The sequence below is a fragment of the Eptesicus fuscus genome, chromosome 19, assembly GCF_027574615.1.
Source record: "Eptesicus fuscus isolate TK198812 chromosome 19, DD_ASM_mEF_20220401, whole genome shotgun sequence".
Lineage (NCBI taxonomy): Eukaryota > Metazoa > Chordata > Mammalia > Chiroptera > Vespertilionidae > Eptesicus > Eptesicus fuscus.
Window position 1 is genome coordinate 36,186,274 of NC_072491.1, and position 23,889 is coordinate 36,210,162.

A 23,889-nucleotide genomic window follows, 5' to 3' on the forward strand; every position below is an offset into this window, starting at 1 on the left:
CTGGAGCTGATAGGGCCAAGCCCCTTGCACGAATTTCGTGCATCGGGCCTCTAGTATTTACACAATTGGAATAGTATACAACAAACATTTTGAAACTGCAACTACATGCAAATATGAGTGAACTTCACTAAGATAGTGTTGAATGAAAGATGATACATAAAATAGTGTTGAATGGAAGATTACTCGCTGTCTGATCCCATTATATAAAACATTATAAAGTTTAAAATATTTTATTTTTTGTTGAAGAATACATAAAGGTGGCAATGCTGTAAAGAAAAGCAAAGGGATTATTACAATAATTACTTAAGATTTACACATAGGTTTTCATACACTTTTCTGAATGTATTATAAACTTTACAATAAAAAATAAAGCTGAAACCGTTTGGCTCAGTGGATAGAGCGTCGGCCTGCGGAATCAAGGGTCCCAGGTTCGATTCCGGTCAAGGGCATGTACCTTGGTTGCGGGCACATCCCCAGTAGGGGGTGTGCAAGAGGCATCTGACCGATGTTTCTAACTCTCTATCCCTCTCTCTTCCTCTCTGTAAAAAATCAATAAAATATATATTTTTAAAAATAATAAAAATAAATAAATAAAAGGTTTTTAAAAAGAGTAAGGCCCAGTTTGGCTCAGTGGTTGAACATCGACCTATAAACCAGGAGGTTATGGTTTAATTCCTGGTCAGGGCACATGCCCGGGTTGTGGGCTCAATCCCCAGTGCAGGCATGCGGGAGGCAGCTGATCAATGACTCTCTCTCATCATTGATGTTTCTATCTCTCTCTCCCTTTCCCTTCATTTTTGAAATCAATAATTTTTTTTTAAAGTAAGAATGCCCCCAATAAAATTGTTATACGAAATGTGTATATCTGTATGGGGGGGGGGGGGCTGGGGGGGGGCAGGGGGCACACAAGACCTTCTTGCAGGGAAGCTTTTTAGCCTTTCCCAATGTTTAAAAGATTACTACCTTAAAAACAGCATACATTGATTCAGTAGCTTTTTCTTAGTATTATACTTAGTTTGTAATGACTACAGTGTATTTATACCATCCATGAAATAAAAGTAACCAAATGAGATTATATTGGTCAGTCCAATTACTAATCCTGAGTCCTTTGGTTTAAACTAGCAGATGGGACTCACAGCTGTATTAAGTTAGCCACAACCATATATCTCAGCCACAAAAGTAAATGCATGAAATTGCATCTGGTAGAAGTTCTGAGAACCTTCTACCTAGAAGTACACTAGTGAGAGCTCTAAGCACTTCGGAAAACAAATATAAAAAGTTGAACAACAACATCAAAGCCACAAAATATAAAACAAAATAATCCTCACAGTAACCAATTTTTCTATAGGATGTGATGGGAGTATAACTTCTTTTTTGCTCTTGATATTCAGTGGAGAGATCTTTCACCTATTAATACAGAGCTTATCTCTGCCATTATACAGATGAGTGATCTTGAACTAATCATGCAACTTTTCTGGCCTCTAGTTTTTCTTTTCTGAAACATAGAGCATGGGCCAGCAGATCTCTAAATTGCTTTCCAGTGCTAAGGTTCTCTAAAACCTAGAGTGAGATGTTTTTAAAGGAGAAAAACCCTTCACCTTAACTCTCAACCTGCACATTAATCTGCATTTAAATGATAAATGACCTGACAACCAAAGGAAATATTAGAATCAGAAGAAATCTCAAAAAACTTTCTATAATTATAATCATAATATAGTATTTCCTTACATAAATTGACCTTAAGTGGAGGTTGCTATCGATATATCCCTCAGCATATAAAGCAAGAATCCAGACTTCAGGGAACCAAAAGGGGACATAATTAAATTAAAAGATAACCATAAATTTGATAGTAGAATTACTTCACAAAGTTTCTGAAGGTCCCTTTTCCAAGCTGCTCCTCACTATCCCTCTGATTCTTCTCAGAGAAACTCATTAGGCTTAAGAAGCACAGCTTGACATTTGTAATATGTGTTTCAGGTTATAAAGTGTTGCTAAATGTGAAGAAATAAAATCAATGTAATGACCTTTGATTTAAATAGGTGGATAAGCATATCCAACTGCCTGTTCTGCCTGCTACAACAGCTACAGATTACAAAATTTTCACTTTATCCTTAAAACATTAGTAAAGTGATTAGATCAGGAGTCTTGAACAGCCAAATATTAACTCATCACTTCCCTATTAGCACAGGCCTATGGATCCTGGCCTTAAATGTTGGGTCTGGGTGAAGAAATAATGATTTTAAAATGCAAATCTCTTAGTATTATGCTAAGTTAAATAAGCCAGTCAGAGAAAGACAAGTGTCACACAATCTCACTTATATGTGGAATCTAATGAACAAAATAAACTGATGAAAATAGATCCAGAGACATAGAAGCATGGAACGGACTAAGGAATCTCAGAGGGAAGGTGGGGGTGGGGGTGGGGTGGGGGGAGAGATTAACCAAAGAATTTATATGCATATATATACATAACGCATGGACACAGACAATAGTGTAGAGAAGGCCTGAGGTGAGGGGTGGGGGTGGGGGGTGGGGAAGGAAATAAAGGGGAAGAAAGGAGATATCTATAATACTTTCAACAATAAAGATAAATTTTTAAGAAGTGCAATCTCTGTCCTCCACTTCCAGTGCAACTAGAAAGTATGGAAAACTGATTTTTTAAGGGTCTACATGGAAATTTATGTTAAATCTACTTTGCTGTTTTAATTGTGAACGAAAGGAGCCACATGCTAACCTGACAAGCTCAGGGGAGGCCTACGTGGCAGTCTTGCAAACTCAGAGACCTGAAATAACCACAAAGGATGGTTTGAAAATTAAATATTTAACTACAAACAGGTTATAGTGGGTAGTCATGTCCTAGTCCGATATCTTCCCTGACAAAGATCAACTTAGATCTTTCCTGAGCCCATTTGCCTTTTTGCCTCTAAGATAACATATCTGTGAGATGTCTGGGTAACTTGTAACTTCCTTCTTTTGCTGGAGCCCCTGGGGCACAACCAAATGTGGTGGGCGCCAGGATAGATACTTCAAATTCCTTCATTATCATGTTAATTGTTCCTGTACCCACCTAAGTATGTGTCCATCATTTTGCTTTTTATCCAATCCCAGGGGTTTCCCACCGGTTGACTTTATCCCACCTCCTTAATCCATCACCAATGAGTTTCATGTAGCCGACCTATGTCCCTCCTTTGATGGCAATGTATAAATACAGATGTAACCCACCATTTCTTCGGAGCATTATCTCAATTCATTGAGGTTCTGCTTCCCGGCATATGTCGACATTTTGGCTCAAATAAACTCACTAAAATTCTTTACAGGTTTCAATGGTTTTTTTTCGTTAACATTACTTGGCGTAGTCGCGGCAGGATTCCAAAGAAGCTCACCCAGGACCACCTTGCGGACTCGGATTCCGGTGCTTGGATCCAGCAAGGGGCCCATTGAGCCCCGCCGGCTCCCCGCCGTATCAGGTGAATTTGGGTGAGTTTTTCTCTTGGATCCAGGACCTTCCCTTGTTTTGGTAGAGGGTCTGACTTTATTTGAGCTGTTTTAAAATCCTCGAGGTGGAACCAGGGTTGACAAAACCCCAGGTTAAGGGTTGGCAGAACCCAGGCTAAGGCGGGACTAGAGGAAAAATGGGTGGCTGGTTTTGATTTTGGCTCTTCAATTGGAATTGCTGAGAGTCTGAGCAAAAATAACCTTCGCCGTATAAATGAGCTGAACTCATTCAGCTCCGAAGATAAAGGGGCAACACTTTTTTATTTTTAGAGAATAGTCCGATTCTGAGGTGTTCTTAGGTGACTAAGAATTTTGTGGAAGTGTCAGAAATGCAGGAGGCCCGTCTGGAAGTTCCGACTGTAATTAACTAAATGGCTTTTCTAGGGGGCCACCATAAAGGCTTGGTCTGCCCGGGCCCCAAAAACTTTTTTGTGGTTTTAGACAGCCGGGAGAGAAACTGAGGCCACATTTGACCTACTACATAACATATCTAAAGTTTGCTCAGACTACAGATATCCAAAAATAAAAAAATTTAACATGGGAAATTGTGCCTCCAAGGCTAGAAGCTCCCAAGACCCCAGCCCTCATTTAATACTCCTGATAAGAAGCCTTTACTTGCAAGTACTTAACAGAAATGAGAAAATTTAACTAAAACATATTAACTGAGGAATGGCCAGAAAGAAAAAATGCAGTTTGTTTGGGGTACCTTTGTTAATATTTTGCATGCAGGAAAAAAATGCCGGCTCTGAAATTAAAGTGAATGAGTATATGGGAAGCGTATCTTGATTTGGAAACTAGAAGCTTCTAAGAAAAAAAATTTTTTTCTTCCTATAGATGGAAATTAATAAAAAAGATTTTCAGAGACTGTCTCAGAACTGTTCTGAAGTTAACAAATGTCTACAGCCATTTTTGAATAGTCCTTTGGGAGTGGACTGAAATTCTAGAGAGGGGCAGTTCCCAAACCGGGGACAAAGACACTGCTTTGGTAATTTTTAATGCTAGACATTCTCTGGTGTAAATTCTTAGTGTGTTTTCTACGCGCCTGTATAACAGTGTTGATGTTTTTGTGTCTCTGTTGTTGTTTAATTTGTTGAAAGAAAAGGCAAGTCCCACTTCGGGGAAGCCTAGTTGTGTGTGGTGGGGTTAAAAGCGTGAGAGAGATTGCAAGAACGTCCCAGCAGCTGCCAAGAATTCTTAATCTTGGGGGCTCTTCTTGCTCTCCCTCTCAGGGTTCAGCTTCCAAAAACAGCTAGTGAGATTTCTGTCTGTTTGTCTGAAATATAATTGTGGCTGTCTATCTCTTAGGGATTTCGGTTTGCTCTTTCCTTTGTTGTGAGAATAAACAAATCATCTTTTTTGTCTAAGAATAGTTTAGACAGCCTCCATTTTGGACTGTGACTTGGCAGCCACCATGTTGGCCGCATGGCTTGATGCTCCCCTTGAAAGAGCAAGGGCCAACCCCTCCCTTTGAATTAGCCAATCAGGAAAGACTGTGTGCCTGAGCTCCAATCAAGAGCAAGGACAGGTCACGTGCGTTGTTAAGGCACTCTGCTTCAGAAAGAAACTTGCAGAGATTCTCAGAGCCAAGTTCAAACAGGAAACTTTAGGAGGGTAGCATGTGTCCAGTCAGGGACACTGGCAAGCCAAGAGTCTTGATTCCCTGTGGGGGCGTCTGCCAGTGATACTCTGGGTATTTGCGTTTCACATATTGGGAGTTTATGTATTATTTTCAATGCTCAATACACTGCTTGCAATAAGCCAATGTGCCTCATTTTAAAATCTTGCATATTATTCTTTATATGTTGAAATTATAATTGAATCTAAAGGTATACAAATTTTATATTATTCTCTATGTCATTTTACAGGGATTATTACTTACCAAGAAGTTGTTGTCTTGGAATGTTATATTTTATAGAAAAGCAAGGTTTTTATCAAATCTATAACCATGCTACTTTTAAATTTTTGTCATTTGTGGACTGCTTTATTCTGATGCATTTGTAGGTATATATGTCTAGAAAAATCCATGAAAAGGACTCGGATTTACTCTAACTTGCAGGCTTCTAAGCAGGTCATATTTTGAACTGGATGAAGATTTATAGAACTTCAAGGAATAAATAAACAAAAACAACTATGGGACTAAATGAATTGAGGATAATTATTCTTATGATTCTATTTAAAATATTGTTGACTCTTAAATCTTTTGTTTCCTGAATATAGGGAAAAGTAAAGAGCAGACATTCTGCATTGTAGGAACTAACAAATTGGTAACAGATTCATTTCACAGTGCGCTCCCGGGAGACGAAGGGTTCAAAGATCATGGCTTACAACCAGGAGATTTGCTGTCTTGGAAAAGACACCAAATAAAAGACTCTCCAATCTCATTGGAGGGGACCTTACCAGGTATTACTAACTAACCCATGTGCAACTAAACTTAAAGGAGTTAGCTCATGGATTCACATTTCTCGTTTAAAAAAGGCATTTGACTATGAATGGACGTCTACTCCCATCTCTGACCCATCTCCGTCTGCAGCGGAGATCAAAGACTTTTCAAGGACAAGGAACAGCTGAGACCTTTCGAGGACGAGAAGTCGCCGACCACAGAGGCAGACAGCTATCCCAAGATGACATCAACAAGGCCTGTATGATCACAAACTGATACTGCTTGAACCTTGTTTTATACCATCTGATTGTTATGTTATTGATTGAATGTATATAAAATGATTTTCATATTATTATTATCCTCCTTATGGTTCCCTAGTGGAAACAATATCTGCCTCCCCAGACCTCCTCCCTTATTAGATATGAAAAATTTAACTTGGATGGCTGCTAATCTTTCCCACCTAGTACACAATGATGTTCTGGTTATCAGGTATGATAGTGAAATTAATGCCTCGTTAGCCATACATTGGTCTTGGTCTTCTCCTACTATCAATATAAGCTTTGGTGGTTGTTGTTGTTGTTTTCTGGCTCTATCTATTATAAAGGACCCACCTTAGGCAAATACCTCCAAGAATATCTCCCTGATAATTCCACTGGTAGAATTATATATGGATCTAACCTGGATGAATATTGTATAGCTATAGAGATGGATGACAAAAAGCTAAGAAAAACACCTGGATATGATGGCAAAAGGCTTGCAGCAGCCTGTGCTATCTGTCATAGCATATCATGTCCTCAGACTCACCAGCCATGCTCTTATGGCTGGATGTCTGTGAAACAAGAGAGAATTCAATGGGTTCCCATTTCAGAAATTATTGACACCACTTGGTGGGTAGATATGTTTATAATTACCCCACCGTCCTTGTGTCCTGGACGTTTGAGGAGCCCTATAAATACTCAAACTCTAGCTCATTTGGGAGTCTCCTTCACCCATTTAACTATGGCATGGGAAACTCAACATTTTTGGCTCCACTCAGTATACCCTAACTGCTCCCAAGTCATAGCTACCCAATGGCAACAACATTCCTGGTGGATCCAACAATATTGGCCCCCTAAAAGAAGCAAAAGGGGAATACTTGGAGGAGTAGGGGCTGGCCTTGGTATCCTGGGACAAGCTGAACTTGCAGCTAATGAAGAACATCATTCATTAGAAAAGGATTTTTATCTCAAATAGGTCATCTAGAGGGAATGCTGTTTCAGGAAGAAGGAAAAACAGTGGGAAGCAGCATGGAAAGACAATAAAGCCTTAGTTTCATGGATAGAACAGACTCGACAGACTCTAAAAACTCATGCACAAACCCAACAATGGGAACGTGCCTGTGCCCTAACTCAACAGGGCCTATTGTCTATGTTAATGCAAATGGAATCTGAAGTGGCTATGAAACAATGGCCAACTATAATGGCTGCAGAAGCCCAGGCCAGACACGTATGGGACTCATATGGTTCCCCAGGAATTTGGAAAATTTTGGATGGGAAATGCGATCTACGACGTTGTGTCTTAAAAGCCCAGGTGCCTCGGTTAAATCCTAGGCTTAAATTCCCAGTAGTTCAACTGGCTGGCATAGGGACCATCCTCAATAATACTAGAATACTTCCAATGGGAAGTAGATGGGCCATATTTAAAAATAATAAACAATGGGAACCCATCTCACTGTCTGATTGTGAAAGTCAGAAAGGTGAATGGTTATGCCCCCAATCCATATGGAATACTGAATTCACCCAGTCCTGGCTTATTGTATCTACCCCAACAAATAACAATATAGTATATGGAAAAGGGGCGTTTTTGCTGGGAAGGGTTAAAAGCAATCTTTACTGTAATATCACCAAGTTTACATTAAATAATACTAGAATATAGTATAATACTAAAATTATAGGCAGAATGACTTTGCCTGATGTTCATAAAATCTGTGATAATATTGATACTGAAAAACCAATGTATTGGGAAATTGAACTCTTCTCCATGAAGCCATTTTTATGGGAACTAATTGGCCAGAAGAAAATTAGAGCTTCTAGATAACGAAATAGTGGAGTCTTAATTCATTTGGCCAAACATATCATAAGGTACGAATGACAGTGGATGAAGGAGGAAAACATATAATTAGCTTAATAAAAATTATGATAATACATGTAAAGGTTTTTTCAGTTGGCTGTGATGCTTGTTCCCCTTAGACTTTTCCTTGTCTAGTATTAGACATTTTCTGTTCCTAATCAGTGTTATTGGTTTACTATTGTTACTTTTGTTCATAATATGTAAATGTTATATTAGATGCAGAAAAGCAGAATGTAAGACAAACAGCAAAAAGACTCGGATAATGGTGGCTCAAAATTAGAAATGATCCAGAATACTTTTTAACAAGGACATATAGGATCTGACTGCCTCCCATTTACCTGCCTTTTTAAAATATATATGTAATTCGACCTTAAATGCCATCTAAGGTTATGGTCTTGCCCCATCCCCAGTGGTCCACCTGTTCAGCAAGACATGCTGACACTGAGACATCCTAGGAATGAGCCTTCCTAGCACCGTGGGACTCCATTATCCAACCAAAAGGTTGGTCATCAATGCATCCTTTGGATTGATTTATGACCAAAAGGGGAATGTGTGAACGAAAGGAGCCACATGCTAACCTGACAAGCTCAGGGGAGGCCTACGTGGCAGTCTTGCAAACTCAGAGACCTGAAATAACCACAAAGGATGGTTTGAAAATTAAATATTTAACTACAAACAGGTTATAGTGGGTAGTCATGTCCTAGTCCGATATCTTCCCTGACAAAGATCAACTTAGATCTTTCCTGAGCCCATTTGCCTTTTTGCCTCTAAGATAACATATCTGTGAGATGTCTGGGTAACTTGTAACTTCCTTCTTTTGCTGGAGCCCCTGGGGCACAACCAAATGTGGTGGGCGCCAGGATAGATACTTCAAATTCCTTCATTATCATGTTAATTGTTCCTGTACCCACCTAAGTATGTGTCCATCATTTTGCTTTTTATCCAATCCCAGGGGTTTCCCACCGGTTGACTTTATCCCACCTCCTTAATCCATCACCAATGAGTTTCATGTAGCCGACCTATGTCCCTCCTTTGATGGCAATGTATAAATACAGATGTAACCCACCATTTCTTCGGAGCATTATCTCAATTCATTGAGGTTCTGCTTCCCGGCATATGTCGACATTTTGGCTCAAATAAACTCACTAAAATTCTTTACAGGTTTCAATGGTTTTTTTTCGTTAACATAATAAACTGCTAAAATTGAGGATCAAATGATCTAACGAATACTTTGGGCTTATTAAAATTATATCTCTCCAAATTTGAAATTATTCATCACACTAAGACCTACTCTCTCCCCAAAATTAAATATCCTAAAAGAATCTTGATGAGGTTTTTTATTTCACTAAGAGGAATAAAGATATTCTAAATGGAACTTTCTCATCTTCCATTGTAAGAATTATGTTAAGCTAACATCTATTGAGTGCTTACAATGCTAGGAACTATTGAACGTTTTACATGTATTATCTCTTTTAAGACTCATATCAAGTCTAAGTGGTTAATACTGTCATGATCCTCACTTTGCATATGAGGACACTAAAGCACTGAGAATTAAGTAATTTGCCCAGTATTACATAGGAAGTGAGTGTTGCATCTGGGACTTGAAGTCTGGCATCTACACACTGTGCCATACTGCACATCTCTATACATTATGTCACAGTCTTCTTCCAGACCTGTGTGGTAGTAAATACCATTTGGGTTCCCTTCTCAGCCCCCAGTAAAGTTGTTATATGAAACCCTTTTTCTCTGATAAGTGCCTTGCCCATTACCCTCAAGGGAGGAATCCTGCAGACACTTATCTACTATGTGACAGCCCTTTTAGTCATAGCTGATTGAATCATGAGTGGGCAACTAACTCAATCAGAATATCGCTCTCAAGAATTTAAACTGAAAGCCATAGCATAGAAGCATTGGAAGCTGAAATTTCAATGAGCAAGTCCTCTGGTGTACAAGTTGCCTTGCTTAGCCCCTTCCTGCATACTGCTTATTAAGGTTTTCTAGAATTCCATGAGGTTTCTTTGCATGAACCTAGGTTCCACAATAGTCATTACATTCATTTATTCATTCAACAAATTTTCAAGCATCAACTATGTGCCAGGTACAGTGCTGGAAACTTAGTGGGTACAGCCAGATGTTAAACCAACTAACCACACAAATAAATATATAGTTACCAGCTGTGAATAATGCCACAGCAGAAAAGTACACATGCTCTTAAAGGGGGAATTACTTTTGTCATATGAGATAATGTATATAAAACTTTCAGCACAGGGTTTGGTTCAAATAGACTCTTGGTGTATGTGTATTCTTTGGCCAATTCTCTCTAAATAATAGTTCTGGCACAATGCCTTACTGGTTGAGCCCCATATCCTGCCAGACTGTTCTAATCAGCTGCTAATTTACTCCCTGCCTTTTACTTTCTGATGCCAAATTTTAAGTCTCAAAAATATCACTCTTATTATTCTATTTATATCCCATGCCAAAAAAAATTTGGACTCTTTCTTGTAAGTCAGCAGTAAGGTCTTACATGGGAGAAATGCAGGTAAGTAGGATTCTTGGTCACCTGTTCCCCCCTTGCTCCAAAGGAAAACAAAGGTGCTTCTGCCATGGAGGAGGGGTGGGGAGGGGAATAGATGCCAGTCAGACCTCTACAACTTTCTATTTAGTTAGTTAAGTAGTCCAGTAATCCAAGTTGCCCAGGTAAGTTCTGACCAATGAGGGAGGTAAGTGGGGGAAGCAGGGAGCAGCTCTGAGGCAATTGCTTCATTCTTCAGCACTGGGAAGAAGACTTTGATGGCTCAAAGCAAACTTCTATGGATATGGTCAGTTCATTAAAAAAAGTTCAGCCATCCGCTTTGTCTATCTCCACAGAGCTCTGATGGCTATCTGGGAGATGGAGATATTCTCTTTGGGGAGCAGGGGTAAGTTCAGCTCCACGTATTCTTTCCTCTTCCTTATCATCCTTCTTTTGTTTAATCTCCCATTTATAGCATTTTGTGACATTTAATGCAGCTACACAAGATAACAATCCATTGCACAGAATTAAGCACAAAGACCTACCTGTTTTACAATAGGAATTATAGCTTCAGAAAATAGGGTCTACTCATTGAAAGGATAATTATAGCATAAGAACTATCCTATCAAATAAAAGAGTAATATGCAAATTGACTGTACCTCCATTGCACCCACACGCCACACCCACCAGCCAATCAGGAGGGAGTATGCAAATTAACCCAACCAAGATGGCTGCGGCCATGGAGCAAGCAGGAGGCTTGGGTTTCCCCGGCAATGGAGGAAGCCAAGCTTCCTGCACACCCTGGCCGGCTCAGGCCTCCGCTCAAGACTATAAAGTTTCAATTATAGAAGATAAATAAATCCCAACAAAAATAGCTGCGGACACAGAGCGAGCAGGAGGCTTGGGTTTCCCCAGCAATGGAGGAAGCCAAACTTCCTGGCCGGCCCTGGCCTCCGCTCAAGGCTACAAAGTTTCAATTATAGAAGATAAATAAATCCCAGATACCAGGACCTCCCCTTGGGTTGCCAGGGGGTGTGGCCAGCCTGCAAACCACCACAGGCCCCTCGCCCAGGCCTCCCCATGCCCCAAGGGAACCCCCACCCTGATCCAGGACACTCTTCAGGGCAAAACAGCTGGCCCCCGCCTGTGCACCAGGCCTCTATCCTATCTAATAAAAGAGTAATATGCAAATTGACCATCACTCCAACACACAAGATGGTTGCCCCCATGTGGTCAAAGATGGCTGCCCCCATGTGGACACAAGATGGCCAGCAGAGGAGGGCAGTTGGGAGGGACCAGGCCTGCAAGGGAGGGCAGTTGGGGGCAATCAAGCCTGCAGGGGAGGGCAGTTAGGGGTGACCAGGCTGGCAGAGGAGGAAAGTTGAGGGCGACCGGGCCTGCAAGGAAGGGCAGTTGCGGGGGACCCAGGCCTGCAGGGGAGAGCAGTTGTGGGGGGGAACCAGGCCTGCAAGGGAGGGCAGTTGGGGGTGACCAGGCCTGCAGGGGAGGGCAGTTAGGGGCAAACAGGCTGGCAGGGGAGCAGTTAGGCATCAATCAGGCTGGCAGGGGAGTGGTTAGGGGGTGATCAGGCTGGCAGGCAGAAGCGGTTAGGGGCAATCAGGAAGGTAGGCAGGTGAGCAGTTGGGAGCCAGCAGTCCTGGATTGTGAGAGGGATGTCCGGCTGCCCATTTAGGCCCGATCCTACTGGGATCAGGCCTAAATGGGCAGCCGGACATCCCTCAAGGGGTCCCAGATTGGAGAGGGTGCAGGCTGGGCTGAGGGACACCCTCCCCCATGCATGAATTTCATGCACCAGGCCTCTAGTATTTTATGAATCATTCCACCTGCATGAAATAAAGTGCATCTTATGAAAAAAATCATTACTGTTCATAAAAACCAACCTAAGTATTTCCCTGCAGTTGTAGTGAGTTTAATGGAGCACATTCCTCCAGGGAAACACTGATACCCATTAAATGGCAACTTTGAAATAACTGAGGAATTAGGAAAATTGCTTATAAACTAGCACTTAAATATGAACTTCCTTGACTGTCAGGTTTTTTCTCCCTCTGATTTTCAAATATAAGTTAAAAGAGATTCTTAGAGAAAGTTCAGCAGATAAGGCAGAATTAAAGTAACATTTTCTACCTCCAACCCAATCAATTCAATATGTGTTGGGCACCTCTCACCCTGAGTCCAGAAACCTCTACTTTCCTCCTTATCACTAATAAGAGGACATTTGTGCATGAGATCAAAGGGTTTGGATCCCAGCTGCCTGGACCACCTCCCTCCCATCATTGACTTCACATTTTGGCATCATTTTCTCAGGAGGTCAAGTGGAAAGAAGCTGATTTAGAGATTTTCAATGACATTTTTTGTTTGATGATAATTTCAAAAGCCATTGTGCAATTTCTTTTCCCATCCTTGAAGCACTGGGGCCTGATAGAATAAAGTAAAAACACTTTAGAAAAGATGAATGCCATTTAGAATAGACTTCAGAATAAACCCGTGTCTTGAAAACCAAAGGCAGGAACCATTCACTTAACAAACACTTATTGAGCCAGGAACTTGACTTGGAACAGGTATTCAAAGATTAATACCATACAGTGTTTGCTATTAAGGATCTCAGAGTCCAGTGTAAAGACAACACATTTGCTATTTTGATGACCAGTATCCATTCCCCCTACTGATTTTGCCTCTCCCACTGAATTCAGGCTGGGAGGAATAGTTCAGTCATGGTATTCTGCCCAAGACACAAACTAAGTCACCTGCACAATAATAACTGAGAATCATGTACATGGTGCTATGGAAATGCAGGGAGGGATTCATAACTCTGCCAGGAAAGATCAAGTTAGGTTCCTGAGGTGAAAATATTTGAGTAATGAAAGCCAATTAAGAGTTAGAGAAACAGGGTAAACAAATAAAGATATTCTAGGAGCATCAAGCAGAAAAGAGACATAGGGAAAATTGAAAAAGCTGCACATTTGGAGACCAGCCAGTGGCCACGTATGACTGAAGAGGTTGAGTATGCATGTATATTTTATTCCAATAAAAAGTTTGAAGACAATAATAATGTTTAGATATGACCCCACACCTACTGAATTAGAATCATTGGGACTGGAACAAGGCATTGGTTTTTTATAAAAGTTCTCCAGTCAAGTCCTGGTTGGCATGGCTCAGCAGTGAGAGCATCGGCCTGTGCACTGAAGGGTCGAAATTTGATTACCAGTCAAGGGCACGTACCTGAGTTGTTGCAGGCATGTATCTTCTCTCTCTCTCTCTCTCTCTCTCTCTCTCTCTCTCTCTCTCTCTCTCTCTCTCTCTCCTCCCTCCCTTCCACTCTTTCTAAAAATCAATGCAAAACATATATCCTCAGGTGATATAGAACAAAAAAAGTTCTCCAAGATAATTCTATTTGCAACTAGAAAACCAGTACTCCATGCCATAAAAGGCAAACACCTATCCTCGTTGTTTGGATCAGTGAATAGAGTACCAGTCCGAGGACAGAAGGGTCCCGGGTTTGATTCCCATCAAGGGCACATAGCTTGGTTGCATGAGGAAGGCAACCAAATGAAGTCTCTCTCACATTGATGTTTCTCTCTGTCTCTTCCACTCTCTCTGAAAATCAATGGAAAAATATCCTCAGGTGAAGGTTAACAACAACAAAATTATATATATATATATATATATATATATATATATATATATATATATATATTTTTTTTTTTTTTTTTTTTTTTTTTTAAGGCAAACACCTTTGCCTACACAGCAGACTGCTCATGGTCTGGTCCCAGACTTCACTTTACATTTATTTTTCTACTTCTTGTCATTCTTATATTTTTGTACCAACAATACTAGGCTTCTTGTAGATCTGCAAACATACTGTGCCTCCTCAACCATTTACAGAGGCTTGTCCTTCCAGCAGGGCTGTCCTCCTTGTTGGCCTACAGAGCAGAAATGTACTGTCTCACAGTTCTGGAAGCTAGAAGGTCAAAATAAAGATTTTTGGCAGGGTTGATTCCTTCTGAGGGCTATGAGGGAAGGATCTTATCCAGGTCTCTCTACTTGCCTTATGTTTGACTGTTTTCTCCCTGTATCTCCTTACATGGTATTCCTCCTGTGTGTATGTACCTCTGTGTCCAAATTTCCCTTTTTTAAGGAGATCAGTCATACTGGATAAGGGACCACTCTAATAACCTCATTTTAATTTGATTTCCTCTGCAGAGGTCCTACCTCCAAATAAGATCACACTCTAAACTACTGGGGGTTAGGGCTGTAACAATCTTTTAGGGGGACACCAGGCAACCCCTACCACAAAGGCTAGTCCAAGCTCTTCGTTTGGGCCAATGGTTTTATTTTGCCAGCCCAAAATCCTTTCACCACAACTATTAGTGGGTAGTAAGATAGACATATTTAATTTGATGTCTTCTTATATACAAACTACTCAGTATAGAAACTGTCAAAATCCAGACAGCAGGAAGAAGAACAGAAGAGAAGCCACATGTTGAATAACTGGGGCTAATTATGGTCATCTGTGCTATCCAAGGTAAATGAACTGGGCTATCACAAATACGTCAGACTTAGTGTGACAAGTTGTTCTTCCCATTGTCAGAAACAATCCCAAGTCTGTCAGTTCCCAGACACCCTAAGCTCACATATGTGGAAAGCCCACCTGTAATGACCCCTTCAAATCTCTCCTATCCTCTACACTTGCTGCCATTTATTCATATTTAATGCCATTGCAAATTACAGCAATCATGTGGATCCTTACCTAAAAGTCACTACTGCTCATGCTCCCCTTCACAGACACTGTACTTCCTTAGATAACAGGCTACATCCTGTTATGAAGTTTGGGTCCCTTGGAAACTATTTGGTGGCAGGTTTAGACAGCTGATAAATCAGCACTTAAGTTGGCTGGCTTTGGAGTCTGATTAGCAGCCATAACTCAGGGAGAAGTCATTTCGTATCAACTATAATTGGTAATTACATGGTGCCAAATGTCTGCATACTCTCACCCCGCCTCTCTCTCTTTTCTTAAATTTAAAAACAATTACGTACAATGTTCTTACTATGTACCAGGGACACAAAAACCCTGAAATAGATACAACTTCTATTCCCATTTTATATATAGGTAAACCAGCAAGCACTGAGCAGTCATATAACTTGCCCATGTTCACACAGCAGGTGAGTAGAAGAACCCACATTTGAACCAGCTAATGTGGCTTCAATCCCCGCAGGCCAGGCTGAGGGACCCCATCAGTGCACAAATCTGTGCACCGGGCCTCTAGTATGCATAAAGGTCTTTGGTTAATCTCTTCCTGCCCTCCCTTCTCCCCCTTTCCCTCTGAGATTCATCAGTCTGTCCCATGCTTCCATGCCTGTGGTTTCCACTCCTGCATTGAGCATCTGCCCCCTGGTAGTCAGTGTGCATCATAGCTACCAGCCGGTTGGCCGGTCAGCCAGTCAGTCGCTTAGGCTTTTATATATATATATATATATATATATATATATATATATATATATATATATATATATATATATATATATTAGTGATAGAATTGTTGTTGCTTGGTCAAACCCTGCTGCAGCTTGACCCTTTTCAGTGGGAACTTGGTGATTAATAATGCCCATAATTGCTTTTCCTCCTTCCCTCACAGCTGGCAGGAGAAGTGATATATATCACAAAGAAACATCCAACTGAGTTTTAAGTATAGAAAGGAATTGGGGGTGTAGGTCTATTGGGCTCTGCCTCCTTCCTGCACCATGAGGGGCTGAAGAGCCTCTCCCTTGTTAAGGAGGGGGCTCGGCTCTGGCACACAGAGCAGTCTTAGTAACACTCGTGATTGCTGCTCCAGGTTCTGGCTGACAGGAAAGCCTTCCTAGAGCCTTAGGCTTTGGTAGAGGCTTTCCTCATTTGTAGCACTGGTCTAGGGGTGCAAGTTAATGAACCAATGAACAGGATTTCCTTCCTTGCATCTTTTGCTGATAATTAGTTGATGCAGGGCTCAGGGACTCAAAATGTCTCTTTTAAGTCACAGAGAACCAAAGCTGTTCCCATGCAGTGAATCAACCATAAGTGTTCAACAGGAGCTGACAGAGATTGTTTCCCGACTCAGTGCCTATGATGGAATTTAGTCAAATGGAGAAGCGCTGGGGAGGTGAGAAAGTGACAGAGTACAGTGACCATGACTTTGATTTAGAAACTGATTTTTATATCACTTGAGATAATTCAGTAACTTTCCAAAAAGACAGAATGAATTTATATAATTAGGTTCCACAGACTAGTGAAATCCCTTTCTGATAACTTTATTCTTTTGCTCTGAATACTGGCTCTTTAGAACTGTTGTACGGTAGGTGGGGAAGGAAGAAAGGAATCACACAGCTTCAACCAACAGATTGCCTTGAACTTAAAAAAAGGCAAAGACTTAAAACTTCAAGTAACTCTTGCCAAGAGAATTGCCACAAGATGCAGAGACTTACTGATTATAAAATGCATTAAGGGAATCAAAATATGCCACTTGGCATAGGGATTATTTTGAATTGAAGGCAATTGAGACAAAGCAGACACAGGAGGTATGTTCTCCTATCTGACTAAAAGCAGGGCATAAATTTTCTTTTCATAAAGAAATATCCATTTGTAAAGGTACCCCCTCTCCTATATCAGGAAAGAAAAAGGACTCATCACTGGAGATGACACTAAGATGAGTCTGCATAAATAACCTGTAGATGAAAAGGGGACCACATACTAAACCTGAAAAGCTCAGGGAAGACTTACATGGCAGCCCTTAGAAACTCAGAGACCGAATGTAACCATATGGAATGATCTTTTACCTCAAAACATAATATAAACTATAGCTCTAATCAAATTACTTTAAGTGATGAATTTTCTCATCAGAAATATATTTTTTAAGAAAGGAAACAGAAATTCTAATTTTTGGAAGTGACTTGCATCATTCAGATTACCCCCTCTTGAAAGAAAAGAAAAAGCAATCTTAGAACTTTTAGAAAACCAAGAAAAATTATCACCAATTAGATGTTTAATATTGTTCATTCTAAGTAGCATATTAACCATAGGTCAAATGTTTAATATAATACAGCTGTATTTAGTGTAGGCTTTATGGAACAACCTCTTGCATTAATATACCCTTATTTCCATTTAAAGAATAATAGCTAGAATTTATGTAATAACTCATATTTTATAAAGTATTTTAAAATATATAACCCCACTTGATCCTCAATGTGCTCTAATCTGGACCACAATTTTTCCACATTCAATTACTATAGAGGATTCTAAGTTAATATTACTATTGCTTTTATGATATTGTTATGCAACCCCAATGTACAACATTGTTCCCATTAAAAAACATGATTTACAACAATCTGCCTACAATGTCATTTTTAAGAATGCGTTGCTGGAAAAAAAAACTGCTTTTTAAATTCTAAAATCCTATTTATTTTCATTCACCTGGTAAAATAGTATTAATACACTTTAGTCTAAAATTCCTGATTTCCACTTTTTGCCTTCATTGCAATAAGGGAACTAATTACTAGTGTTGGTTCTTTAGGAGACTGTCAGTGAAAGAGAATGCCAAAACGGATATTGGACAATATACAGGGATTCCTTAAAAGCATGTCATCACATTCTCATACTTTAAATCCACATTACTTGGTTCCATGCTTTAAAGTTGAACAGTCTTTAATTCTTCTTCAAAGCAGTTACAGAAGAGGCTAAGGTTGAATTATTCCCCTTGATGATTAAGAGAGTGACTAATATCTCTTTGGCACAGGGATAATTTCACCCAGTGATATGCTTCCTCATCCTTAATCATCCGTTCTCTCTCAGTGCTAAGGCAAACTTCTTCAGTACACTGTGCTGTAAGTGAGCCAAGAAGGCACTGAATTAATTGCCCTTGCTCCAAGCACACTGGACAGTCTAGAAGCAGACAGAATCACATAACTCCAAAATAAGTCAGACATCAGCCCACAGTAAAATGGCTGGAAGAGGCTTTGGTCTCAATTTATCTTTGATCTTTTTTACCTTCCTATGACACACTTGACATAATACATTTTTGTTCTTTGTGCCAAGTAACACAACTACACAGCCAAGAGTGCTAATTATTCCAATTTACATGAGCTAAGGGGATTGGAAGGTTTTTCCTAAAACCTTCAGACAATCATTTTACAAACTGCATCTCAATCTAAGCCTATCCATTCACTTCTACATCTTTCTAATTTTTATCTGTGAAACATAAAACAAACTTGCCCTCTTTTTTTCATCTGGTTATGTCCCTCCATAACATCCAGGTGAAACATAAAACAAACTTGCCCTCTTTTTTTCATCTGGTTATGCCCCTCCATAACATCCAAGTGATATCAATTGTGACCTAAATTGGAGAGGCAAGGAGACTCCTAGCAGTTATCCTACTGATTCAGATCTGCAGACCTTAAGACTCACTCATTCATTTATTCAATAGATATTTATTAAGTGCCTACAAGGCATTCTGCTAAATACTGTGAAAAAATAAAGATGATTCAGATCCAGGGCATATCCTGAAAGGATTTACTATCAGTAGAGATAAAACGTGCACAGAATAACTACTATAATGCCAGGAGTGTACAAAATCTATAGAGAAAAAGAGCCATCATAAGACAGGTAAAGACAAAGAGCTGTTGAGTGCTAGCTGATAGAATCTGAGAAAGTCTCATAAAAAAGGTGGCATGTGAAGATAAGTAGGGTTTGAACCTTGGAGAGGGAGGGAGAGTCATTTAAGCTCAGTGAAAGCCTGAGCAATAGTAACAGTGGGATAGAGCACCAGTGCATACAGCAACTCCTGACAGTTCAGTACAGTACAAAGAATCCTACATTTGGAATTAAAACCATGGGTCAAACCCCAAATTTGCTACCTTTTAGTTCTGTAACCTCAGTCACTTAACTTCTCTGAGCTTTAGTTTGCTTCTGTAAAGTGGGAAAGGTAAGTATTTTCACATCTGCATGCTGTTGTGCAAATAAAATAGGATAATGAAAAGTTAATGTGCACAATTATAATTAAACTCACATCCCTTTTACTCAAGACTTCTCCCCATTTGGTCCACATTTCTGCCTCCTAATTTCTCCCCACAGTTTTCCTCACCTTGCCTGCAATTCCCCATTCTTTCTCTACAGAAAACTAATAACAAGAATCTCATGAAATAGTTATCCCTGCTTCTTCTGAGGCTGAGTGTAGGCGGTATTGTTTTGCTTTTGAAGATGGCTCCAGATTGACATCCTTGCTAAAACTACCCACACAATTTACACCCAGTGAGAAACAGCCTTCCAAATTCACTGGAGGACATTGGAGTTGATATTTTTGGCTCTTCTTCCAGTGCCATTTCACTGTGATGGATATGCAGATGAGACAACCTAATATGGGTCAAAGTCAAAGACACATATACTTCCTCAAACTTTCTTCTGATAATCACATCAGAATTTCCTTGAACCCTAGGTTATAAATTATAAGTAATTATGTTTGTATGATGAAACTCCTAATACAAGCCTATAATCATAGCAGAGCTGACAAATACAAACATAATAGTTATATTGCTGATTTTGATCATTTAAAATTATATATCAACTAGAGGCCCAGTGCACGAATTCGTGCACCAGTGGGGCCCCTCGTCTGGCCTGCGGGATTGAGCCAAAACTGGCTCTCTGACATCCCCCGAGGGGTCCCGGATTGCAAGAGGTCACAGGCCAGGCCAAGGGACCCCACTGGTCCACTATCGGGGCTGGGGAGGGATGCGGGAGGTTGGCCAGCCGGGAAGGGACAACCCTGCTAGCGGTTCTCAACCTGTGGGTTCTCAACCTTGCAGAGCCTAAGACCATCGGAAAACACAGATATTTACATTACGATTCATTAACAGTAGCAAAATTACAGTTATAAAGTAGCAACGAAAATAATTTTATGGTTGGGGGTCACCACAACATGAGGAACTGTATTAAAGGGTCACGGCATTAGAAAGGTTGAGAACCACTGTTCTAAATTAAAGAAGTCATTCATGGACTTTATGCAGAGGAAAGAGATATTGGATTTAGATTTTTCAGCAGTCTCACTAGCTGCTGTGTAGAAAATGGGTTGGAGGAAGACTGGTTATTCATATTTTTTAGGCAAATAATAATAGTGATTTGCTCTAGAGTAGTAACAGTGAAGATGGAGAAAAGTAGATGAATCAGGGGTACATTTTGGAGATAAAGTCCACAGGATTGAATGTGGAAGAGAAAGGGGAAAAAGAAGGATGACTCCTAGCTCTTTTATATGAGCAATTGTGTTAACACATTTTCTGAAGTGGAAAATGTTGAAAGCAGAGCAGGTATAAGAGGGTGATAGGTAGATGAGAGAGGCTTGAACATGTTTTAATGCTAATTGAAATGATCCAGTAGAGAGAAAGTGATAAAAGACACAAAGAAGAAATCAATCCTAAGGGTCACAAAGTCTGCTGTCCTGCCAATCTAGTTGTTGGGGGCTCAGTGTCATTAAGTGTCCATGAGACTTTAGACCATGGACACTGGCTAGTCAGTATGGAGGAACACTGGATTATACATGCATAAATAAATGAATATTTATTCAATTACAACAATTCTCCATCCTAATCTATATACCTTTTAGAAGAAATATTAAAAGAAGAAATCTTTAAACATTTTTGGTGATTATTCCCTATCTAACCCTCACTGGATAATTTCCATCAGCATTCAAACATGTTCAAGGCAGGTTACAAAGCCATATGCATTGTATAATCTACTACATTTACACACACACATGCATTTTATACAAAATTAAGGATACCATTAAAATGTAAATAGTGAGTATTTTTAGAATTGGATTACAAATAATTGTTTTCATTGTCTACACTTTACAAACTTTTTATACTGAACATGTACTTTTTAATCTTTAAAAAATAATAATTAGATAAATATCTTAGGCTCTCATAGATACCCAAGTTCTGGATGATTTTTCAGGGAGAAAAAAAGAGACTAGCACAGTCAGCAGCATAGTTTTACTCAAGGCATTTGCTCTGTCCGCCTGGTCTTTCCTCCCACAAGGAGTATGTATGGCCTCCCCAAATCTACTACTGAGATCCTAGCCACCATCTCCCACCAGCAGGAACTGCTGCTTATCAGAGAAAGCTCCTTTACTCACATCAAGAGTCCAGTCAAGGTGCCCACTGCCATCTCTCAGGCCATCAACTATAAATTAAAAAATTTTTTCCCAATAGGCATTACATTCATATATATTAAAATTCAAAAGTACAGACTGTATATAGTGAAAGCTCCTCCTCACACCCTTGTTCCCCAGATGCCTAGCTCCCATCGCTTGGTGAAACAAGTGTTTCCAGTTTCTCTGTAACCTCATAGAGATAAATAATGGAAAATAATTTTTTAAATTTATTAAATAATGAAAAATATTTCATTCAGAAAATTAGAAAACACAAATAACCACTAAGAAGACAATAGAACCATCCCTCTGATGCTGTTAACATTTGGGTGTGTATCATTTTAGATTTCTCTGTGCTTAAATTAACACCCATGCATATCTAAGAAATTATAATGAAACAAAATAATTAAATTTAAAAATATCTCTCTGCTGAAACCGGTTTAGCTCAGTGGATAGAGCGTCGGCCTGCGGACTCAAGGGTCCCAGGTTCGATTCCGGTCAGGGGCATGTACCTTGGTTGCGGGCACATCCCCAGTGGGGGGTGTGCAGGAGGCGGCTGATCAATGTTTCTCTCTCATCGATGTTTCTAACTCTCTATCCCTCTCTCTTCCTCTCTGTAAAAAATCAATAAAATTAAAAAAAAATCTCTCTGTATCAATTATTCCTATAAATATCCTTTCAAAATTTTGCCCCAGCTGGTGTTGTTCAGTGGTTGGAGCATCAGCCTGAGCACTGAAGAGTTGCAGATTCAATCCTCAGCTCCGGTCAGGGTGCATGTGGGAGGCAACCAATCCATGTGTCTCTCTCACAATGATCTCTCTCTCTCTCTCTTTCTCTCTCTCTCTCCCCCCTCCTTCCTCTCTCTCTTCTACTCTCTCTAAAAATCAATGGAAAAAATATCCTCGGATGAGGATTAACCAAAAAATAAATATCCTTTCAAAATTTAGATCATACTGTAAACGTTTTAAATAAATATATCATGAATATATTTCCATTTTAATAAAGATATGTCCCCATATTATCTTTAATGGTCAAATAGTATTCCATTATTTGAACACATTATTTAAACAACCCCCTTCTTACAGGACTTTTAGATTGGTTTAAATTTTTTTTATGTTGTATTGAATATTCATAAGTGGGTGAGTGGGTGTGTATCTTTGTGTGTATCACTAGTGATATTTAGAGCATAAATTTCTACATGAAAACTGCTAGGTCACCTTTAGCCTTCCAGAAAGGGCACCTCTAACAGCTGTCCATGAAAACTGGCACTTCAGTTCTGGAAAGCTACTAATTCTTGATTGCCCATGAGAGGAAGCCATTCTCATCTTTTTCATTACCTCCATGCTTAGCATAGTGTTAAGAATATAATTAAGAACTCATTAAATACTTTTTGGATGTAGGTACTGAATTCACTTTAAAATAGCTATCATTTCCTAATACCCACTGGCTGTTCAAGACTCTCCCTGTACCCCTTTTTCTTACCCCTTACCCAAGGATGAAGTAAATTTTTTTTAAACCAATGAGCTCAAACACAGAGTTGAAGAGAATGACTACAAGCGCTTGCTTCACAAAATACTTTAGCTAAAATGATCGACAATCACTCATACATAATCCATTTACCATTTCTTGAGGGCCTACTGAGTATTTATCAGGTACACTATTTAAATAATCTCTTATCCTATTCTTCGAGGTAAATGATTTATTATCCATTTATAGACAGTAGCTAATGATTTTTCAAATCTGTGGAGTGCATACTATGTTTCACGCACTGTTCTATGTATTACCATGTTTTTTCATTCAACAAAATATTTATTTAGTATCTGCTATGTGCCAGGTGCTATAGAGCAGTGAGTAAAAGACAAAACCTCTGATTTTATGGAGTTTACATTGGGGAAGGTGAACAGTTATAAAAATAAAATCGGAAACTAAAGTAAATGAGATCATGAAAGGTACCTAAATGAAAAAATAAAGCAGGAAATGGTGAAATGAAGTTCTTATTAATTCTCACAGCAACTATATCTTCTTTTTACAACTAAAATAACTTGAGAGAAAGAGAGGGCTCAGTAACTTGACCAGGTTTTATGGAACTAAATATGGATGCACCAAGGGAGTCTGTAGAGGCTTTAGAGCCCCCTCCCCGTAGAATGTCTATCAGCACCCCACCCCAAGCTTTGAAATGAATAACTGGTGTTTTCTCCATCTTATGT

The 23,889-nt window shown here is 39.6% G+C and overlaps 1 protein-coding gene across 7 annotated transcripts in view; it reads right to left on the reverse strand.

Annotated features, from left to right (window-relative positions):
• The window catches only part of CRH (corticotropin releasing hormone), a 339,387-nt gene that overhangs the window by 264,932 nt on the left and 50,566 nt on the right, over positions 1-23,889 (reverse strand). The gene's annotated exons all lie outside the window — the stretch shown is intronic.